At 38.3% G+C, this 24,464-nt stretch overlaps 1 long non-coding RNA gene across 2 annotated transcripts; it reads left to right on the top strand.

The window, feature by feature from the left end:
• On the top strand, positions 1-24,239 carry LOC149036408 (uncharacterized). Of its 2 annotated transcripts, none has more exons than XR_016181710.1 (3): positions 1-100; positions 17,833-22,528; positions 23,061-24,239. It is a non-coding gene; the product is annotated as an uncharacterized LOC149036408 (long non-coding RNA). The 2 variants fall into 2 exon arrangements; XR_016181709.1 differs by having other exon boundaries at positions 1-114.
• The last annotated feature ends 225 nt before the right edge of the window (positions 24,240-24,464 follow it).

The raw sequence follows: 24,464 nt of genomic DNA, 5'->3' as shown, positions 1-24,464 counted from the left end.
GAGGATGAAGACCTCGAAGAATAAAGAATATCGAATGAGTTCCCTCCAGTTTACAGTGTTTGAGGCCGAAGGCGAAGTCTGGGGAACATACGGACACTTGGTGAGCCAAACGAGGCGAGTCATCTAATATTTGATAGATCTTGAATTTATTAGTACAACATTCTATTTCTTATGATAAGGCACAGGAGCTTAGGTGTTGTTTCAACCTGCCCCCCTCCTGCCTGGTACGACTCAGGTGCATTTGACTGTCGTCCGTGCCAAGGGAGTAAGGAATTAAAAAACCTTACCCTCTCAGGGTGTTTAATTTAAAGCGGTTGAAAGGTATTGAGTTCGCTCTTGTGAAAGAATAAAGCATTCTTAAAGATGGGTAAAGAACATGTTGCCATGATCTTAGTAATTATCACTGGCTTTACACCTCCCCCCCCCCCCCGCCCCATGAACACCTAAAAACAAAAAATGTGATTTGCTCCCCAGTGAGAAAAAAATGTGATTTGCCCCAGTCACCCCTCCCCTCAAAAATATAATTATCCGTCCCTAAGGTAATTTTTACATATTTCCAAAATAAGTTCCGTTCCGGAACGAAATTAAATTCATACCACATTTACATGCAAGATAATTTAGCCTGTAAACACAAGTATTTATGTCCTTTCCTGTCTTTTGCTACGCTTCCCTTGCTCCTTAAGAGGATTCATACACATACGAGAGTCGTACCGCACTTACATTATGCAGGAAGAAAAGGTCGTCCTGAATGAGTGTTTCATTATGTTAAGAAAACCCCAATAAAATCATTCAGAAATGACATGTTTCGAATAAATTTTGCTCTGGTGCCAAGTGGCAACCGGTACAGTCGAACCTCGATTATCCGGACATCGATTATCCGGACTTTTCGATTATCCAGACTTTTTCTCTGGTCCCGTTTTTTTCATGAATATTAATGACCTTAGATGTTAAAAACTTTAGGAGGTAAAAAAATTCAGAAATTATGTTAAAAGTCAGGAAAATTGTGTTTAAAACAGCGCATTACACGCTCCGCTTTCGAAAGATAGAACGCTCGGAGACAAAAAGAGACAAGAAGCATTCTAATGCGTTCAGCTGAATTTTGATTGGTTCAGCATTGTTTTGTTGCTAAGGGAAAGTCATGCTTGATCAGTTCGATGAGCGTGGGTTATGAAAACACACGAGACGATCATAACTCAATTGTCTCATTAATATTCATATTTTCGATTATCCTGACTCTCGATTATCCGGACTATTTACCCTAGTCCCACCGAGTCCGGATAATCGAGGTTCGACTGTATGAACTTGTTCTTGAACAAAACTCATTCTGATATCATGTAAAAGGCCCCCTAAAAGTTTTTATTTCCAGAGCATCACGCTTTTGTTTGCCTGTCTAAATACTATAAATTTCAATAGTGTTGGAGTAACAACCAACTTTTAACTACTTCGCCGCCACTGAAACAACGATTAGTGACTACAAAAAGCAGATGTTCTAATATTTTCAACTTAACATAAGCAAAAATCTTTATACATGGTAAATATTCAGTTGTGTCACTATCAATTATTGTGTGACTAGCTTATGATATAAATGGGGGAGGGGAAAACACAACACAAAACCTGGGCTCCTGTCAAAAAGTAATACCCAAGCGTAATATAATAATTGAAATGGCGAAAAAATTATAAATAAACAAGGTTAGAGTGATATGTTAGATTTTTTTTTAAATTGTAGTGATTTATTCTAGTAGACGGTGACGACAAGAAGGCACACCATGTATATTTCATAGTTGCTAGCAAGTAAATTTTGCCGGACTTTGAGTATTTGAGCGGTGGAACGAAATAAATAATTTCTCGAAAACTAAAATACGTTTTCACAAAATTACTAAACAACAATTATTAGAACATATTGAGCTACAAAATATGAAAGTAGTAGTGAAAACGAGTTTTGCGCGACTTGCCAAAGTATTTCAAATTTGTTCGATGGATGCTGACGTCTTCCCTTAAGAAGGGAAACTTGAATTGTGCTAGCTGATTTCCTCTACTGCCCTTCATATTTTTGATCAAATAAAATTTAATCAGTTGTAGGGCTTGCCTGCAATGTTTTAAATTACCAGCGTGGACTTGATTCTTCTCATATATCAGCTGGTAAAAGATGTATACTAAAATTAGATGTCCATAAGAAAAAACTACACATCATCAAAACACTCACACTTGACCCATTACACCCTAACATCATTACGTGTATTTTTCGCACTGTTCTCCATACATTTCCTAAGGTGCTAACAAGGAGAATTTGTTTAACAAACAAGAGCTTCTTCAGTTGGTGATCATTTCCTTTATTCTCGTGACCTTAATGTATGATTCAGAGTTAATATTGTAGGGAGAAGTCGGATGCTAGTCACTCTTAGGGGTTAAAGGGTTGAGTGGTGGCGTGATTGATTTGTAATATTTAGAATGACAGAAGCAGCATTAGTAAGTTAGTTGGGTTCACGATCAAGTACTCCAAACGAAAAGCAAAAAAATATCGAGATGAAGAAAAATTACTGCACAAAAAAGTAAACGACCTCCAATCCAGAGCGGAAAATAACCCGCAAGACAGAAACATCTTACTAGAACTTCAACGTGCCAGATCACATCTTAAAAAAATCATGTTGATTAAAACTCAAGGTGCAATCCTGAGAAGCAAAGTAAGATGGCATGAAGAAGGAGAACGCAACACTGAGTACTTCTACAGCTTAGAAAAACGACATCATGATATTAAAACAGTCTCAAAACTCAAAGTTGGGGATAATTGTTATATAGAAGATCAATTCGATATCTTAGAAGAAGAAAAAAAGTTCTATGAGTCGTTATACCGCTCCACCAATATCAACTCCGAAAATTTTAAAAACTCGCCTTTTTTTATTCCAGAAAACGTAACCGCACTAAGTGAAGAAGAAAAGAATTCTTGTGAAGGATTGGTAAAGGTAGAAGAATGCCAAAATGCACTCAAAGACTTTGACAATAACAAATCCACGGGCAGTGATGGTCTGCCGGCTGAATTTTACCGATTCTTTTGGCCCGACATCTGCCATGATCTGGTAGCGAGCTACAACTTTGCTTCTCAACATGGCATGCTTTCTATAAGTCAAAGACGAGGAATAATCTCGCTTATCCCAAAAAAATTTAAGGATAAAACTATTCTGGAAAATGTAAGGCCCATCTCACTTCTCAACGTCGACTACAAGATTCTCACTAAAGTTATAGCCAAGCGAATCGAAAATGTCTTGCCAACTTTAATAAACCCTGATCAAACCGGTTATGTTAAAGGCCGCTACATTGGTGAAAATATAAGGCTAATTTATGACCTAATACATTACACAGATAAAACAAATCAAAAAGGTATTGCCATTTTCTTGGACTTCAAAAAAGCGTTTGATTCCATTGAATGGAACTGTCTCTTAGAAACATTGCAGCTTTTCAACTTCGGCCACGACATCCAAAATTGGATAAAAATTTTTTATAATAATGTTACTAGCTGTGTTCTGAATAACGGTCATGCCTCAACTTTTTTCTCCCTACAGCGGGGAGTCAGGCGAGGTTGCCCTTTGTCTGGCGTTCTCTTCGTTCTCGGCATAGAACTCCTCTCAAAAGCCATAAAAAATGATCCTTCTATTAAAGGTATCCAAGTCAACAAGCATGAGCTTAAAATAAGTCAATATGCCGACGACACAACAGTATTTGTTCGTGACCTCGATTCCGTCGTGAGTCTATTGAAGGTTTTAAGTGAGTTTAAAGAACTTTCTGGCCCAGAAATAAACACAACTAAAACCGAAGCAATGTGGTTAGGCGAATGGAAAGACAGAACAGATGAACCCTTTGGTTTTAAATGGCCAAAAGAACCTGTCAATGCCCTTGGTGTCTTTTTTTCTCATAACCAGGAAAGTGCTAATAGACTGAACTTCGGTGAAAAAATACGTAATCTCGAGAAAACGCTAATCACTAGGCAACGGAGAAATCTAACTCTTTATGGAAAGATAAACATAGTCAAAATACTTGGGATATCTAAGTTAATTTACTCAGCCTCCGTGCTCCCTGTTCCAGATCACTATATCCAAGAAATAAATAAGCTAACTTTCAACTTTATTTGGGCAGGAAAACCCCCTAAAATAAAAAGAAACACCATAATTGGAGAAAAGAAAGATGGCGGTTTGAAAATGTGCGATTTTAATATCATGGAAAAAGCACTCAAAATAGCTTGGGTCAACAGAATTCAAGATGACTCGCAAGCCTCCTGGAAAATTATTCCTAACCAGCTCTTACACAAACATGGTGGTCTTGCTTTCCTAACAAAATGCAACACTAGACCTCAATGATAAGCTTCATGCATTTTACAAAAAAGTGTTAGATTATTGGTGCGAGTTTAAAATCTCGACGGGCATCGATTCCAAAACAAATCCTAAAAACGAAATAGTGTGGAATAACAGAAAAATTCTTATAGGAAAAAAACCTGTCTTTTACCTAACTTGGTATGACGCCGGTATTACTAAGATAAGCGACATTTTAAACCAAAATCAGAAATTTTTGAAGTGGCATGAATTTGTCACAAAATTTAATTTAAATGTGCCTTTTACCACATACTATGGCTTGGTCAACGCAATCCCAAAAGACTGGAAAGCTATTTTTACAAACCCTATTCCAAACGTCACACACGCGAAAACTACTGTAAACAGCCTAAGAACCAGTTGTATTTACTCTTCTCTTTTAAACACTGTCTTTGTTCCTCCCACTGCCGAAACCAAAATTCTACGCCACGGATTTACAAAAACTACCATCAAGAACGTTTATCTTATGCCATTTAAAGTTACAAACGAAGTTAAAATAATAATGTTTCAGTATAAAGTGATTCATAACGTGCTTCCAACTCGCGTCACTCTTTACCGAGACGGCATTTCAGAGAGCCCCTTATGCAACCTATGCAATACAGAAAAACAAACGTTGCATCACCTATTAATAAACTGCACACTAATACTCGACTTCTAGATTCTGTTTCAAGACTGGTGGCACCAAAAAACAAATGAAACAATAACGTTATCCACAAGTCATATACTCTATGGCTGGCATTATAGGACAAAGCATTGGCAAGTCCTAAATTATTGCCTATTGTTAGCCAAATATCGCGTTTTCTGCACAAGCCTTTGCGGAGACATCTTAGATTTTCAAATCTTCCTACTGTTCATCACGGGAAAACTTGAAATCTTAAAAGAGATTGCGACCGCAAAAAAAGAACTTCCGAAATTTTATCGCACGTGGGCTTTTTTACTTTAATTTTTCATGCTGCTGTTGTTTTAGGTTAGACTTATACTTAATTTCATAAATATTTGTTTAAGCTATATCAAAAGTAAATATCCAAAGAAATGTAGCATTTTTGAGACCTTTATGTTCACTTGTGATTGTCTTTTAATTGAAAAGAACTTTGTAAACACGCCAACCGTAAATTAAATTAATATTAATAGTATTGTAATACATGTATCGTAATGTAGTGTATGCATAATTAGTGTAAGTATAAGTATCAGTAGTATAAGTAGCAAGTACAATGTAAGTGTAACTAATACTGTAAGTAGTGTAAGTGATCGTCTTGTAAATAAAATTGTTAAAAAAAAAAAAAAATTAAGACTGTAACAGTCAGGTGACTAATTTTGAAACTTGAGCACTTGGTAAATACACCTTGGCCTGCAATTCTGATGACCACAGTTTGCTGAGGTAATTGAAATGTCAGTCCCCATGCAGGAACTTTCCCCATGACCCGTACAGTCATGTGCTATTAGATAACTTTAGAAAAATGTATTTGTGTCGATAGAACTATTGTAAGTACCGTACCACCTAGTGACAAAAATTAATGATTCCTTGTAAGCATGAAGGTTTGGGAGAAGCTATGGAACCATGGTAAATGACCCTTTCTTTACTAGGATGCATAGTGTCTTATGATTGCAACGTATGTCTTTCAGCTTTCAAACATTCAACCTTGTATCAATTGTAACTGTTTACCATATCTATTTCTCTGTACCTTAAGCCCTCAAAGTTGAAGCAGGTGAGTCAATAACCTGACCTTCTCTGTTTGGAATTGTGTGATTACATAATTTCGCTGTGTAAGTTACCACTTTGTAGCATGTAATATTATTATTTAGACTGCATTAAATACTCTTTCTCAAGCTTTCACTGATGCATGGTGTTTCTTATCGATACTCATACCCAAACTAAACATTGATATATGGAATTGGTCACAAGATATGCGAGTTTTAAAGGGCTGGAATCTGGAAAGGTAAGGATCCTTCTTCAATTAGGACTGAAATCAATGGGGACCCTCTTTTTTTAATTCATGTCTTTACCTTGACCTGCCTCTTCCGCCATAATGTTTTGGGCACATAGATGAAGAGAACATTGTTTGTATTTTAATGCATTAAAGTTAAATTAATTGGCATCCACATAATGCACAAAGCAAGAATATAGATGCCTTAGCTTAATTGGTTTAAAAAATAAAAATAAGAGATCTGTGCAGACCATATCTTACTTTTTAGCCTCCTGTGGATATTTATTAAAAAAACGTAGTCAATATCAGTCTCAATCACTCTTACTTTCCACTGAACTTGCAGAAAGATGATAATCTCAGTTTTTCTTTAAATAGGGAAAAGAAAGCATGCCCTCTTACCGCAGATAGTTCTTTTGTGAATTATCAGTACAAACCTGGGCCTGGTTGTTCGAAGGTTGAATGGCGCTATCTACTGGATAAAACTCTATCCCAGGAATACTGCTATATGTTTTGCTATCAATTATCCACTGGACAGCAATTTATCCATTGGAAAGTGGTATCTGCCCTTTTATAAAACTGGGCTCTCGTCTTATTTATACACGTTGATTGTTCTGGGTAGGCTAACCTTATAAATTAATTGTGAAAATTTCCTGAACCTGTCATTGTATGAATGTCTGACTCAATTTTACCTCATTAACCTAAACTGAATAAATAGAAACTTGAAATTTATTTGTTATCCTTATGACGTGTGCATCAAGATTTTGAAGTCGTTTCAGGCGTGAACTACAGTTTTAAAAGGAAATCTTCATGTGCATGTGTATTTAACATATAAAACCAAGATTATGATTACTTCAAATGACTTTACTGCCTGCTGTACAGGTACAGGCAGGTGTTTTAAAAAAGTTTGCTTTGCTTTTTCGTTAGTACACATTTCTATTTCTAGGAATCTTGATTATCTGGCCTATGCTCAATTCTAATTTTCCAACCAAATTTGATTTTCTCTTGAATATTCTTAGATTTCCTAGTATCAGTTAATATTCATGTAATTAAAATAAGTACATGAACTCTAACAGATGTAAGGCACATTACTTTTTCCTCTGATTCTATTGACATTTTATTATGTGTAGGGATTGGTATTGATTTTGTACAATCCCATTGGTCGACTTAAAAGAAGAAACAATCAAGAAAGATTTTACGCAATCCTATTGGCTGGTTCTGTAATTTTTTTTTACAATGAAAAACAAGCCAAACTTGATTTTTACCGTGGAACTGCCACAGGCATCCCACGGAATTACAATAATTCCTGATCAGCACTGTTGACGTCCATAGAAACATCACTGGAGTCTCCATAAGCATCTTCATTATTGACCGTCATAGAAACATCATGATCACTGGAGGCATCAACATCTCCACAAGCTTCGTTAGCCGGAAAAATATTAAAGCAGAAAAGAAAAGTTTAGCTAAAAATCTACATCACACATAAATCAAGGTACCAAATCAAAGTATGTTGTTCTTACCATTTTCTGAACATTCAGTGTGTTATCAACGGTCTTCGCTTTCAACCCATCCGAGAAACCAGGCTTCTTCTTGGTTCTCAATATATAAATCATAAGCATTTTTCAGACATATTTAACGGACCAATTCATAACCTTGGAATTTTACTGTATCGATCATATGCAACGTTTGAGAATGAATAACCTTCCCCAAAGTGGCTTTTTATATTACTGAGTGGATCAAAAGTTTTTTAGTAAAAGAATTCTACTGGACAAGTTAAACTCTTATTCATTAAATCGAGAACAAAAGATTAAATCAAAAGGCACCTGTGGCCAACTCATGGATTAAGTATTACAGAGGTATATACTTGTAAAGTTGCTATCAGTAACCTAAGGTGTTTAAAAAAAGGTAGAAAGTAGAACCATTGTAAGTATAGAAATTATAGTACTTGAGTATGTGATGGAAACCCCCCTGGAGGGGACATGGGTCATTTTTTGCTGGGTGTGTGCGGCTGACTTCTCAGAACCTCTGCCTATGTTGTGACCAATTATAGATTCCATCTTTGCCCACTTTTGGACAAGACCGGAATGGAATGGGGGCCGTTTATTAAATATTAAAATACGGTAACAACCTTTCTACCATGAATCTACCTGTTTATGAATTCTTAATTGCCATAAAGTAGGGGTTGTTTTTGTTTCATTTATCAGCCTTGATAAGGTGTCTATCGTTGACTTCACATCAGCAAGTACATTAATAACATTGCCATTAATAGATAATTGTCTACCTCTAGGGGGGTTCATGTATTAACATAAATGGGAAATATGGGGATATTAATCTTTCTTCCAAAGGTGTCAAGTTTAAGCATTCTGGTTTCGCAGGAAATTCCATTTTGCTAGCCTTCGAACAAACTGGTAACTTCCCATCACTTAGGTTTGAGTGGCAGGTTGAGCAAATCCATTCAGTATCGTCTACACTAGTTGTGCCAGTTACACATGTAGCGAATAGATTTCTTGTGCCCTTTGTATATTTGATAGGATCACATTTTATTACAGATCGTTTGTAGACGTCGCCGTCGCCCGAAAAACGTCTGGTGCTTAAGTTCCCTAATAGATCACAGCCCTCTCCTACATTCATGTAAGTTATAGTACATCCAGATTTCTTTATTTGTTTTGCTCTTAAGCTTATATGATTACTTATCGAACGGCTAGTGTATAATCTTTGAATTATTTTGAATTTTTGAAACTTTCGTGAAATCATTTGTTTACATTACGGTTGCAATGACGCTTATCAATCATACTGAACTCTCCATCATTTATGGAATTGTTAGCAGAATAATTTGAAAGGTTACTACTTGATTGATGTATTAAACTTTACGATCTTTAAAAAGATTACAGATCGAACATGTCTTTTTACAAGATCACTAGTTTCACACGTTCAAGTTGTTAAATCACAACACTTGCAAGTGCCGACATTCGATGTGAAGCACTCCTGGAACATCGAGTTACTAACGCTGAACTGTTTAGCTGTACGTATTATGCCTAATTATCATTAAATAACGAAGATATATTAAACAAGTTTTCAAAAGCTTTATTTGAAATTCTAAGAGATCAATAAAAAATGCAGTTTGAAGACGATTGAATAAGGAGAGAGGACTGGTAAAAATTAATTTCGAAATCAACATGGCACCCTTAGCGTGGGTCGTCATGTCTGAAGTGGATGATGTACTATCAAAACTAAAAAGTGTTTCGTTTAACAAAGGGAAAGTAATAGAAGTAATCCTCTGAATAAGGAGTTCTTTAAATTTTCATAGAGAGAAAGATTTGTACCTTTCTTTTCCTCAAGTACGAGTAGTGTTCGTGTTCACAGGCGCTTCGATCTAGTTGAAGTTATTACGTATATCGACGTTCTCGCCGTTCGATCGTATGGAAAGTGACATGTGAAGGTGAAATATCTTATCACTATCAGTCAGTGTACCTTTTATATTGATATTTCTCACCTATATTTATTGTGCGAAATAACTACTAAGAATAGTGCGAGCGGCCCAAAACTTGTACGAAAGGTCTTTGGTGCGAAATGTCCGGTTACCCCATTTGTAGGTCCTTAAAGCACATTCCAGTTTTACAAATGATTTTGTTCCACTGAGCTATACAATCACACCTTATAACGATAGATTCGTGTGAATTTGTCAATCAATTCAACACATTACTTGATTTATGCTCTGCATATCATTAGTTTTTCTTTCTCTGTTTGCCCTAACTTTGCTAGAAAAATAATTTTTCTCATAGCGGAGCTCGCAGCACACGCAGCGTAGCCCCATAGTTATACAAAATAGTAGTAACCCATCAAGCCGAAAAAGTTTAGACTTGTGACCGTAAGGGCATCATGCGCGGCCAAATGTACCGTGAGCACTATCTTAACCACTACGTAATGGAAGGGCGAGGGAAAAGGTGATGCGCACGAATAATATTTCATAGTGTTTGTATTCTTCAAGTTATTTCTTGTCCTGTTGTTTGAATGTTTAATACAGTTGTGGTGTTATGGGAAAAGAAGTTATCTTACATATTTTTCCTTTCCTAGAAAGTTTTTAAATGATGGCGAACGGCGAGCGCAAGTTTCTACATTTTCTTCTCTTCATTTAATTATTGCAGGATTTACTCTATTCATTTGAAAAATTTGCACTTTGCCAAAGATGCGTTGTTTTACCCTTAGAACGAAGTAATGGTCTTTTCCAAAATTGAAATAAAGTGAGATTGAGTTAGTGATGTGGAAGTGGAAGTGGTTTGTCTCACAAAACATGGAGCCACTTTCGCTTCGCTGTTTTTTAATTGAAGATAAAACACAAGTCTTGCAGAGTTCTCATTCCAGATTGAATTCAGGTGAGAACATCAGTAAACAAGTTAAAATCATATGCTTCTCCTGAATCTTTAATTTTATTGCCCTGGTTTTTTTTCACAAATCCTATTTTATTTCTCTGTGGGACAGCTAATGATTAGAACCTCATTGAATAGATATGCCATATTTAAGTAGTTTTTTAAATTCCATCCATATGTTTTTGGCATTTAATATTTTAAAATTCATAAATGGCATTCCCTTTTCATCCTTGTGAAGAGATATTACACATCTCTTTAACCAAAATACGAATTATGAAGTCAACTTAAATTCAATGATTTTGAAACTTCATTCTACATACGAATACTTTACTGGAGTATAATGTTACATTTATTTGCTGTCTTTCTGGTACACATGATTACCATATGTGGCTTAACCCTTTAACTCTCAAAATTTCATGAGCAATCCTCCTTACTGTCTGCCATACAATCTATTTGATAAACGGTTAAGAATATATGAAAGTCATATATTTGAACTGCGGATAAAGACGTGAATGAAAGTGATCCTCGCAGTTATGTGCACTACTTAAGTAGTGCACATTACTGCAAGGATCACTTTCATTCAAATCTATGTGATGTTAGTTTGGAGAATTTGGAATTGGATCAACCAATAACCAACTAATTGATATTTTTCTTAGCTCTCGTTACTTGTCTGCTTTATATCATACTAATAATGTAAGGAAAAATTCTGTCTAGGTCACTAGCAGGAGCTAACCCTTTAACTCCAAAGATCTCATTAGTAATTCTCCTTACTCTCTCCCATACCGTTCTTGTGATGTTAGTTTGGAGGATTTAGTATTGGATCATCTTATAATCCCCTAACTGATATTTTTCTTTACTCTCATAGCTTGTCTGCTTGGTATTGTTTTGATATTGCAAGGAAAAATTCTGTCTTGGCCACTCATGGGAATTAAAGAGTTAAAATGGGAGATTTCGTCATGTTGCAATGATTAAAATATTCTTATGCTTTCAAATGTAACAAAAAAATGTGATGAGAATCTGATGCTATGAAATGCTTGCAATGGAAAAACCTGTTGCTGGTTGTTGTGTATTCCGAATAAAAGGCCCGGAACACAGTAACTAGATCAAGATGGCGGAAGAACTATTTTTAATCAGAACAGAAAACCTCGTGTACAATACCAAATAAGGAAAACCGGTCCCGTGACACTAACTTCTACGTAGAACAGGGAAACCAAAATTAGGAAAAATCTAACAATTTCCTCCCTTTTAAGACTCAATAGTACACTAATGAAAAGAAAGAATAAAACAAAATCCAAGAAACAAATTTCAAAGTATCTTAGATAACATGTTGGTACTGTGGCCACAGAAAGAAACACCACAGTTCCCTCTAGCCGCAAACATAGTCCTTCAACTTAGGAGGTGGTTTAACCAAACGACCGGCACGGGTGGTAATCGATTCAGGTTTCGGATCTAGTTGATGACCTTGTGGTTCTGGAGGGGAAAACTCCCCAATAGGCGTCACAGCCAAAGGTGGTGCATCCTTCCACTCAGTCTCCGTAGCTACAGGCGGTGTGTCATGTTCGACCCCCTCCGGAACAGCACAATCATCCATCGTTTCCGCGTCAGGTGGGCAAAGGTTGCTATCCCGTAGCTGCTCGACATGACGTTTCCAGGTTTGGTCGTTTACCTTGACTTTGTACAGGACTGGACCTGTTTGTTCAATGACGGTGCCACGCACCCATTTTGGACCTCTGCGGTAGTTGCGGACCCATACGTTCTGGTTTTGGTCAAAAGACTTTAAAGTGCGGTCATTGGGCTGGAGCAACTTCTTGTTAACTTTTCTTGAAACATCCGGCTTAATCAGGTCCAACCTTGTCTTAACATTCCGACCCAGGAGAAGCTGTGCAGGGCTAAGCTCAGTAGTGGCGTGTGGCGCTGATCGATAAGCTAACAGGAACCTATCAAGCTTGTGTTGCAGGGTTCTACTGGACTTGTCAGCCTTAACTCCTTTCTTGAAACTCTGTACTAATCTTTCCGCCTGACCATTGGTTGATGGATGGTAAGGTGCACCAGTGACATGCTTTATACCGTTCGCAGTTGTAAATTTCCTAAAGGTTTCAGACGTGAACTGTGGACCATTATCTGACACCATCTGGTCAGGGAGTCCCATGCGGGCAAACAGAGAGCGCAGCGTGCTAACGGTTTCTTCAGCAGTGGTGATCTCCATTACGAAAATCTCCGGCCATTTGCTGTGGGCATCGATCACTACCATGAGCATCTTTTCCTCGACTGGTCCGGCAAAGTCAATATGCAGTCTTTGCCAGGGAAGGGAAGGGTACTCCCATCGATGCAGGGGTGCACGGGCTGGATTATTTGCCAACTCTTGACATCCTTCACAGTTTCGGACGGCCCCTTCTATGTCCTTGTCAATGTTTGGCCACCAAACAAAACCCCGGGACAAACCCTTCATCTTGACCATACCAATGTGACCCTCGTGAAGCGTTTCTAGAACTCTCTCTCTCAGTTTGGCTGGGACGACTACTCTACTACCCCACATTAGAACTCCATGATGAATCGTGATTTCGTTACCGCGATGGGCATAGTGGATGAGGTCTGGGTGAAGTTCGGTCCCTTGCCATCCTGACTGCACAAGCTCCAGAACACGGGAAAGTACTGGATCCCTACGGGTCTGCATTCTCAAGTCGTGCTCTGTAACGGGGAGGGCCTCGACAACGGTGGTATGGAATATTTCAACTTCATCGGGCTTGTCAGCGGGCGCTGATGGTTGAGGGAGGCGAGATAAACCATCACAATTGGCATGTTGCTTGGTACCTCGGAACTCGATATTGTATGAAAAAGCTCCTAGGAAGAGACACCAACGTTGAATCCTCGCTGCTGCTGAGACTGGCACAGCCTTCCCGGGGTCCATTATGTACTTCAAAGGCTGATGGTCGGTGACCAAGGTGAAGTGGCGACCCTCCAGGTACATTTGGAACTTCTTCACACCCCAGACCAAAGATAATGCTTCTTTCTCGATTTGTGAGAACTTCTTCTCTGTTTCGGACAGGGACCGGGACGCATAAGCGATAGGACGCTCTACTCCTTCAGCAGTACGGTGTGACAAGACCGCTCCGAGACCATACGAGGAGCTGTCTGTGGCAAGAACTAGTGGTGAGTCAGGGTCATAGCGCATCAGAACCCTATCCTGTAGCAACATTTCTTTCACCACAAGAAAACTAGTTTGTTCCGCAGCTCCCCACAACCACGTCACATCTTTCTGTAACAGCCGATGAAGTGGAGCAAGATGAGTGGCCAGATCGGGCAAGAATTTGGCGTAATACTGGACCATGCCAAGAAAAGCACGCAGTTGAGTAACATCCTGAGGTTTCGGCATCTCAGTGATAGCCTTTACTTTCTTTGGGGATTGGTGCAGTCCTTCTGCAGAGATGACGTGTCCTAGGTACTCCACAAAACTTCTAAGGAATTTACACTTTTCTCGGTTGGCTTTCAAACCATACTCTTCCAACCTCTTCAATACTGCGACTAACCGCTCGAGGTGTTCCTCTATGGTATGGCCGGTTATAATGATATCATCCAGGTAACAGAAGACCCCTGGTAGTCCTTGCAGGATCTGATCCATAGCTCGCTGCCAGATGGCTGGCGTCGAAGATACACCATAAGGAAGGCGCTGGTACTAGAACAAACCACGGGTTGTGTTAATGGTGAGGAAAGGCCTGGAGTGCTCCTCAACCTCCATTTGTAGGTAAGCCTGACGGAGGTCAATGACGCTGAACAACGTTCCCCCACCTAGGCTGGCGTAAATATCATCAATGCGGGGAAGTGGGTACTCGTCTACCTCCAGCTGTGAATTGATGGTCACTTTGAAGTCACCACACACTCTTACACTGCCATCCTTCTTCACAGGTGTCACAATTGGAGCAGCCCACTCACTAGTAGCTACCTTCTTTATAACTCCTTCAGCTTCTAGCTCTCTCAATGCTTCGTCCACTGCTGGTTTACGAGCCAGCGCTACTGGGCGGGCTTTCCAGAATCGAGGCCGGGCGTCCTCTTTAACTTGGATCCGTGCTTGGATATTCTTCATTTTGCCCAAACCTTCAGAGAAAACATCTCCATGCTTACTCAGGACATCTTCCAGGGCTGGAATGGTGTCGGATGTTTCTAGACGAAGTAAGGGCCAGTCCAGATGGATAGATTCCAGCCATTCTCTGCCAAAAAGGGTGGGTCCCTCATTCTTCACTACATATATGGGAAGTTTCTTTGACTGTCCCTGATACTGCACAGTCACATGGCAAAACCCCATAGGCTTCACTGACTCTCCTGTGTATGTGCGCAACTTCAAGGAGGTGTCCTTTAAAGGAATGTGGCGGAGGTAATCCAAATACACCCTCTCACTCATGACTGACACCACTGAACTTGTATCCAGCTCCATAGTCACTGGGCGGCCTTCAAGGTAGATCTCAAGTGAAATGGGCTTTGTGTTTTTAATGTCTGAGACATGGTACAGGTTCCCAAATTCTCCATCACTTTCTTCGGAATCATCACCCTCCATGACATTTATTCCAGCCTCAGTCATCTGTGAGGTGGCCTGTCTCTTCCTACATGCTCTCTGTGTATGTCCAATGATGCCACAATGAAAACAGCGTTCTTTCATGAAGGGACACTTTTGTGAGTTATGTGACCCTGAACAGCGGTAACAAGGTTTAGACTTCTTACTGTCCTTACCTCGGGGACCCTCGGCCCTAGGTGGTGGCTTGGATATGGCTTGTTCTTCCCCAGTTTTGACAGTGTCAAGTTTATTGATTGGGGTGCCTGGCCCTTGTTCTCCCTGAAGCACCTGAACATCTTTATTAGCCTGCTCAATGGCCAAACACTTTTGAACCGCGAGATCAAATGAAAGGTCGGCGAGTTTTACTTTCAACAATTCCGTAATCATCTTCGAGTCGCGGATACCTGAAACTAATCGGTCACGAAGGCGCTCGGTTCGCATGGCCTCTCCAAACTTACATTCTGTGGCCAAGTGCTTCAGCGTGGCTACATAATGACTAACTGACTCACCGGAATTCCTGGCTCGGTTGTCGAACTCATACCTCGCAACCAGCGCTGATCTTTCAGGCTTCAGTTGTTCCCGCATTCGCTCCACGATGATCTCATAGGTAATGGCGTCATCTTTCAGTTGTGTGGGGGCCACTAAATCCTTCGCCAATTGGTAAGTCTCCACCGGAAGGTTCGTCAAAAGTACGGCCTTCATTGTTTTAGGTTCCTTGATTCCATTTGCAAGAAAGTAAAAATCCAGTTGTTCGGTGTAGGACTCCCAATCCGCTCCCACCACAAACTTTGTCACTTTGCCGATGGCTTGACTCGTGTTAGCGCTCGGTGCTTCGTCCGGCATAATTTTATTTTCGTCGTCTCTGTCCCTTTTTGAACGTGATTTGTACGACCCACTCCTGTTAACCGCTTGTGCTTGATCAAAGGAATCCCATGCTCGTCGCCAGTTGTTGTGTATTCCGAATAAAAGGCCCGGAACACAGTAACTAGATCAAGATGGCGGAAGAACTATTTTTAATCAGAACAGAAAACCTCGTGTGCAATACCAAATAAGGAAAACCGGTCCCGTGACACTAACTTCTACGTAGAACAGGGAAACCAAAATTAGGAAAAATCTAACACTGGTAGCTTATGTCTTTAATGCTTAAATTTTAAGGGGAAATGCTTTTCTTTGAAAGTAGGAATACAGAAGTTTTTAAAGCTGATAGAAATAAGCTGTTTGCAAGTAATAAAGGCAAATTGACAATCATACCCTGATGCTTGACATGCTTCACTCATACACGTCAGTTGTGTGTACCTACCATTGTAGAGGTGACTTCAAAAAGGTTTTTTTTTTTTTTACACAGGGCAACCTCCAGAATGGAAGAGTAGAAGACCACAGAATGATGTTTACTTTACACTTGTACTTACAGCAATCATATATTCAAGCAGTACTCTACATAAATATAACTGATTACATGATGTCTTTAACCCTTTACACCCCAATATCAAAATGCATATTCGTCACACTGTTCTCTATACATTTCCTAATGTGCTGACAAGGAGAATTTGTTTAACAATCAAGAGGTTCTCCAGTTGATTATCATTTCCTTTATTCACATGACCTTAATGTGTGACTCAGGGGTGATATTGAAAGGAGAAATTAGATGCTAGTCACTCTCAGGGATTAAAATGTTCTTTACTGTACACATTTTGATGTATATGCTCCTCACATTTGTGGGCAACAATAGCTAAGATTGTTAGGAAAGCAAACAAACAAGTGAACAGAAGACAGTGAAGTGAGGGAAACTGTAAACTTTACCATGTGATAGGAAAAAAAACCACAGAATACTGAAGAAGAGAAACTTGAATTGTGCTAGCTAATTTCCTCTATTGCCACTCATGTTTTTGATCAAATAAAATTTAACCTTTGAACTCCCAGATCAAATTTGTAATTCTCTTACTGTCAACCATACAATTCTTGTAATGTTAGTTCTAAGAATTTAGTATTGGATCAACTAATTATCCCCAAATTTATATTTTTCTTTATTCTCATCACTTATCTGATTGATATTGTATTGATATTGTTGGGAGAAATTCTGTCTCGGTCACTCATGGTAGTGAAATGGTTAATGAGTTGTAAGGTTTGCCTGCAATGTGTCAAATTGCCAGTGTGGACCTCATTCTTCTCAGATGTCAGCTGGTAAAAGATACTAAAAAAAGCTATCAATAGGAAAAAGTACACATTAAAAAAATCACACTGAGGTGATGGCATGATTGATTTGTGATATTTAGAATGACAGAAGGAGGAAAAACACATTAAAGTTTTCCTATTCACCAGTTAGTTAATCAGATTTTAGATTCTAAATTCAAACTGGGTGAGACTAAATTTATTCATATCATGCTTCATTATGGTTTGTTTACCTGGAAAGGTATTTGTTAGTATAGCTTCACAGATGTTTTTGTTGCAATCACAATTAACATTCATAACAAAGTTTCATTTAACATAGAATGTTTCAAGAACTTTCTTCCTTTCTCTTCAATATCACTTACTGTTCCTGGAGCACAATTAAAGGAAGCGGGTTATTAAAAAATTGTAACTCCTGATTCAGGTAATTATTTGAATATGTGAGTAACATTTCATGTTTTCACATGTAACAGGATGATCAAGCTGAAGATAGCCTCAAAAAGGATTGAACTCAACTGTAAGAATTAGATGACTAGTTTGGAAACTTGAGTACTTAGTAAATACATCTTGGCTTTCAATTCTGATGATTACAGTTTCCTGTGGTAATTGAAATATTAGTCCCTATGCAGGAACCTTTCACATGACCTGTACAGTCATGTGCTATGAGATAACCTAAGAAAAATGCATTTGTATCGGTAGAACTATTGTAAATACAGTACCACCTGGTGACAAAAATAAATGATTTCCTGTAAGCATGAACATTTGGGAGAAGTTATGGTGGTAAATGACCCTTCTTTTGCTAGGATGCGTAGGGTCTGATGACTGTAATGTATATCTCTTAGCTTTCAAACTTTCAACTTTGTATTAATTGTAACTGTTTACCATATCTATTCTCTGTACCTTAAGCCTTCAAAAGTTGAAGCAGGTGATTCAATCACCTGACTTCCTTCCTTTGGAATATTTTGCCTTCACTACACAACCGAACACACTCAAAGGTTGAGGCATGGGCGCGTTGGTCAGCTAGGCCCAAGATATATTTTAATTGTGACAATGAGTTTACAACAAAGTGGAAAAGAGATACATCAAGTAACGTCCTACATGCGGCAAAGCCGGACACGTAAACCCCAAAAACCTCTTGTTAGGAAAATAGGGACCGTGTACCCCCGACCAACTGCAGTGGCGCCACCTTTGGGGTTTTAAGGTTGATCTATAAACAATGAAGAGAATGAAGAAAACAAATCATATCAGGCTAATTACACAATAAAAATAAACCTTGTGGGAAAGTGCTAGTGGCAAGGCTGACCGTAGAATGCCACAAGTTTCTCAACGGTCTCTTCTTACAAACGTACTACCCATGAGCCTTCGCTTACTAAGCTCGCACCCAGTTCTCTGTTCCGTGTCGGCAAAATATTAATTTGTGTCAATACCGATTATCACAAATTACATTGTGTGATTATATAATTTTGCTGTATAAGGTACCATACTGTAACATGTAATATTATTAGTTAGATTGCATTAAATACACTGCAAGCTTTCATTAATGCATGGTGTTTCTTACCAATGGTCCTACCTAAACCGAACATTGAAATAAGGAATTGGTTACAAGATATGTGAGTTTAAAAGAGTGGGAATCTGGGAAAACAAGGATCCTTCTTTAAGTAGGACTGAAATTAATGGGGGCCCTCCTATTTTAATTCATGTTTTTAATTTGACCTGCCTCCTCCCCTGTAATATTTAGGGCACATAGATGAAGAGAGCATTTTTTCGGATTTTGATGCATGAAAGTTAAATTGCCAGTAATTGACATCCGCATAATCACAAAGCAAGAATATAAAGCTTTAGTTTAATAGGTTAAAAAATTAAAATAAGAAAGTTGTGCAAACCATGTCTGACTTTTTATCCTGGCTCTGGATATTTATTCAAATAACACAGTCACTATCAGTCTCATTCACTCTCACTTTCCACTGAGCTTGTGGAAAGATGATAACATCATTATTTCTTTAAACGAAGAAAGGAAAGCCTGCCCTCTTAGCACGGATAGTTCTGTTGGGCATCATCAGTACAAACCTGGTCTAATTTTTACATGAAGGTGATTGTTCCAGGTGGGTTAACCTTAAAAATTAGTTGTGAAAATTTCTTGAACCTGTCATTGTACATCTTGAATGTTTGACTGAATTTTACCTCAGGAACCTAAACTGAATAACTAGAAACATGAAATTTATTACATTTGTTCTCCTTTTGAGGTGTACATCAAAATTTTGAAGTCATCACAGGCTTAAACTATAGGTTTACAAGAAATCTGCATGTGCATATGTTTTCAACATATGAAACTAGGATTATGACTACTTCTAAAAGACTTTGCTACGTGCTGTACAGGCACAAGCAGGTGTTGTAAAAAAAGCTTGCTTAGCTTTTTCATTAGTACACATTTCTTTTACTAAGAATTTTATTTATCCAGCCTGGCTGAATTCTAATTTTTCAACCAAATTTTATTATTTTTGTTATATTATGAGATCTCTTAGCATCAGTTAATATTCATGTAATTTAAAATAACTATATCAAATCCTGCAAATGTATGGCACATTTTTTTTTTCTCTGATCCTTCTAACATTTTACCATGGGAAGGGACTGGTATTGGCTATAAAATTATAGTCAAATTAAAGTTTTTTGCACAACCTATGCATCAAGTTTTTGTTATAACATATTGTATCCTTCTTAAAACTAGATCAGAATAAGAATGAGTTACTGGACACAAGTATGGCTTTCACGATGATAGTTTCCAGGTTTGGAAAAAAGTCACTGCCTACTAAAATCCTCAGTTCCATTGCCCAGACAGCCCAACCTCATCAAAACAACAGGAGTGATTAGCAAATTATTGATACAGAGTAGAGGGCATATTCCCACATACATCCTCCTCAATCCTGTTAGCTTACTATGGACATGGCATTTCAAACATGGTGTATATGCCACAAGTTTTCCATTTCCCTGGCTAATTATTTTGTATAAAGGGGTGAGTTTCTAAAGAAACTGTGGTGCTACATCGGTGGGAGAGTATAGCATGTAATTTAGTGTTAACAACTGAGTTAAAAACGTAAATTAGCCATCGTAAAGGGTAAAAAAAGCTGACGTTTCGAGCGTTAGCCCTTCGTCAGAGCGATCGGAGGAATTGTGGGTTGTGTGTGGCTTTATATGCAGAAAGTGGAGCTACGCCATTGGTGGGAATATGGTGACAAGAAAACTGCAATAAATTAGTTGAATGAAAAGCGCTCATTGATTCCGGGATTCCGGGATTCCGGGATTAAGGGTGCCGATTTGGAAGATAACTTTTTGTTCTAGTGTTTTATGGCTTTCTGAACTGTCTAGATGTAAGGATAGGCCGCAAACTGCCATATGCTGTTTAGAATTATTAGGAAGATTAAAGTGTCTAGCGACTGGTTTGGATGCGTCCTTGTCATTTCTTTCCACATCGCGAAGGTGTCCTCGTAATTGGTCACCTAATCACTTTCCTGTTTTGCTGATGTATAACTTATTGCAATACGTGCAAGTTATGCAGTAAATAAGATTGGTGGCAGTACATGTAAAGTGATCAGTGATCTTAATGGATCTCCTGGGTCCCGATATTTTCTCTAGGTTATGAATGAAAGAAAAAGTTTTGCATCGTGAGCGAGCGCATTTGAAAGTTCCAGATTGGTTATTGGTTTGAAATAAACTCCTGACGAAAAAGTCGCCCATGTTTTATGTCATGTTTGAATGAAATAAGTGGGGGTTGCAAAAAGATAGTGCCAGTCTCTGAATTGTTTTTGAGTAGTTTAAAATTTTTAAGAATGATAGATTTATACAACAATTAACTATGTGAATCTGTAGGTTTGTAGTAAACACTAGTGCATAAACCGTTGCCTTCAATTGAAATTTTGATGTCTAGAAAAGCCAAAGAAGTGACGGAAATTTCCCAGGTATATTTTAGAGCTGGGTGAAAGGAATTGACAGCGGTATAAGATGCTTTATTCTGGGGAGAGCGGCGATTTTTGCATATGCCTTTTTTAGCTTAGTTGTTACGTGATCTTTGAAGGGAGTTTATTGTCCAGCGTAACGCCGAAGATCTTTAGAATCGGCTTTATGTCAATAACCTGCTGTGGGTCCACAAAGAATTAAAAATACGTTACTACATCGTAAGACAAACGAAAAACTTAGCTTTTATTGTTATTCACCACGATGAATAATTTCGCAAAATAGTAATTTTAGGAGAGAGACTATTTTGCGAAATAGACTATCCGTCGATTTCGAAAAATAGTAACTCTATTTTAATTACTACTTTGCGAAATAAATAAAAATCCTTCTTGATAATTAACGGTTACTCCAAAATCCTTGTGAAATTTATCTTCTCTTTATTAAAAAAAATATATCAGCATTATTCCTTTAGTTTTGTTGTATTTCACCTGGTCTCGCTTCGTTTCGTTTCGCAAAATAGTATAAGCCAAATGAAAACCCCCCCTTCATGAATTACGTAAGACAAGTTAAGATTGCGGTAGAACACCATTAACTTGTTTATCAAGTAAAGCTCACATGAGGTTTATAATAAACTACGAACCATAGAAGTATTCTCTAAACGGCCATTTACATATCCTTTTCAAAAACAATGAGTATGCATATGAAAAAAGGAGAAAAGAGCTTACCAAAGCATTACGTTTATTAATGCAGAGAAGAAAAACGAAGAAGAAATCACGCTCACCTTTTAAACTAACTTTATTTTCAGTCCATTCCACTTTTTTGAAACCTTTAACAGCAGCGGGTCTAGCAGTGCGCACAATGATATGTTGGACATCTCGCCAAGTAAGATTTTGACTTAGAAGGAAAAGAAATCAAATTAAACTTTGGAGCGCACAAAGGGCTAGGATCACAATTTCAAAGGTTCATGCCAGCCTTAGATAGCCGGTAGAACCACTTTCACCATGAAGTTGAGGTAAATAAGCCATTATTGGATGACGTCGAGCATCAGATCATAAATCATCAAAACCAAGGTCTGGGTTATATGGGTGCACAAAATGAAAGGGTTTATGAAGCTGTTGGTGAAATCAGGCCTTAGCGATTTGAACCACCAGGACGAATCTAAAATAGAGCACGAGAGTCAGAAGAGGAGCCGCGTCCGCCTCAATCAAGAAAGTGGGAATGGTGAGTGCATTCACGCTTGTAAATAAAGTATTTGAAAATCCGTCGCTTTAAAAGTAGGAGTGATCAAGTAAAGAAAACCAAATGAGCAAACTCTTAAATACCATGGGAGCGAAGTGTTTTTATGTTACACGCACGCACTTTCTGAAGCTAAGATTTCCCTGACTGAAAATATAAACATACAAGCTTGTGGAGGTGAATTGGATGAATTATACATGTTTCCATGCAATTGAATCGGTTTTAAGTTTTCCTGTGTTGAATTTGACGAACGATTAAAGATTTCTCGGCTTTTACTTTAAAACACGATTCAGCGGAAAATAGCATTCGCACATGTAGAATTGAACGTCCCGTTAACATTAACTTATTGTTTACTTGTGGTCTTTGCACCTTGTTTATAACCTAAAGTTTGAGTTAGCTCTCACGTTTGTGACAGTTACAGAGCTGATAGCTGTTCCTTTTGGTGAACTTTTCTCTGTATCTTCTATTCAACATTGTGAAAAAAAATTGCTACTTTACTGATTTTTTTTATTACAAGGTGTCAGTGTGGAAACTGCCAGTCAATGTGGAGGGAGAAAGAAAACATCTTTTGCCAGGAATTAGATGTAGTCAAAAATAAAAATTCGGAGGATGTTACAGTGGAACAGTTGCAAAAAGAAGCCAGATTTATTGACCAGCATCCAGGGTTTGAGGGAACTGGTGAAGGCTGATCCGTCTGCATTTGTTTTGTGACAAAAAGGCACAACACAGTGCTTCCCTGGTTTTCGTTTTCTTTGTTTTACATCTTGTTCTTTTCCGTCCATATCGTAAATGTGAACGCGGCTAAAAGTGGTGCAGTTTTGGATAACTTGAACGTGAACATACATATATATATTTCTTTTTTAAGTTCAGGTCGTAATTTGAGAAAACATTACGTGCTTGTTATTTCCGTCGCACGAATTTGTCGCAGACTCGGTTCCTCTTTTTAACTAAAGCACTGCGTTTAAACTGTGGTAGCTAGGCAGTCCCATGACATGTGCACTGCAAAAAATGTGGTGTTCACCCGTTCGGAAAACACGTTGTGAAGAATTGAAAACGCGGCATTATTCACGCATTTTCTGATATTTTCCGAAAAGAAAATCCAACGTTTTCTGGTTGTTTTCGAGTCGGCGAATTGGAGTATTCGTTCCATTATCTGGCAGTTTTCCTTCACAGTTAACTCAAGGAAAACGACTGTTTTCCTGCTGTTAAGAGTGCGGTTAACAAACGGAAAAACAGTTTGTATTTCGTTGTTTACTAGTGTTTTTCAGTAACAAAACATTTTTTTCACAGAAGACAATGCGCTTTCTTCCATTTCTAGGACAGTAAATGCGTAGAAAACGCTTGAAAACCACGCGTCGCCCAATTTTCACGGGTCGGTTAACATAATGAAATACGCGTTTGTAGCTGTTTGCGTTGAGAAAACGCGTTGTTATCGGCGATTCACCACCTGAATACAGTTATTCACGCATTTTATCGTATTTGCCGTTCGATTATCGTGCGGAAAATGGTAAGTATTGCTATATTCATCGGTGTTTTAACACTGTTAACCATGTGGACATCTATATATAAATTTACTTTTCTTGCTCCTTATAATTTCCTTGACTCTAAGCTCCCTTGCTTTGGAGCGATTTCGAAGAGGTTCTACCAATCGCAAAATCCACTGCGCAAATCAAATACATACATACATACATATACTTTATTTAAGCTCGAAATTCAGTGTAGCTGTAGAGCTAATATCTTCGAGAAAAAAAAGCTGAAATGAAATAAAAATATGCTTTTTCTCGTTAACAATCATGCCATTGTTTTTATACCACTGATTTGCGACATTAACTTCTTGACAAATGCACTTTTCCAGTGCAAGTGGGTCTAGGTTAGATGAATAAATCTGACGGTCGTCTGCGTATGCGTTTGGTTTTGTATA

The sequence above is a fragment of the Pocillopora damicornis genome, chromosome 12 (genome assembly GCF_964200805.1).
Source record: "Pocillopora damicornis chromosome 12, jaPocDami1.2, whole genome shotgun sequence".
Lineage (NCBI taxonomy): Eukaryota > Metazoa > Cnidaria > Anthozoa > Scleractinia > Pocilloporidae > Pocillopora > Pocillopora damicornis.
The sequence above is the reverse complement of the archived record's forward strand: the minus strand, read 5'-3'. Positions and strand labels throughout refer to the sequence as shown.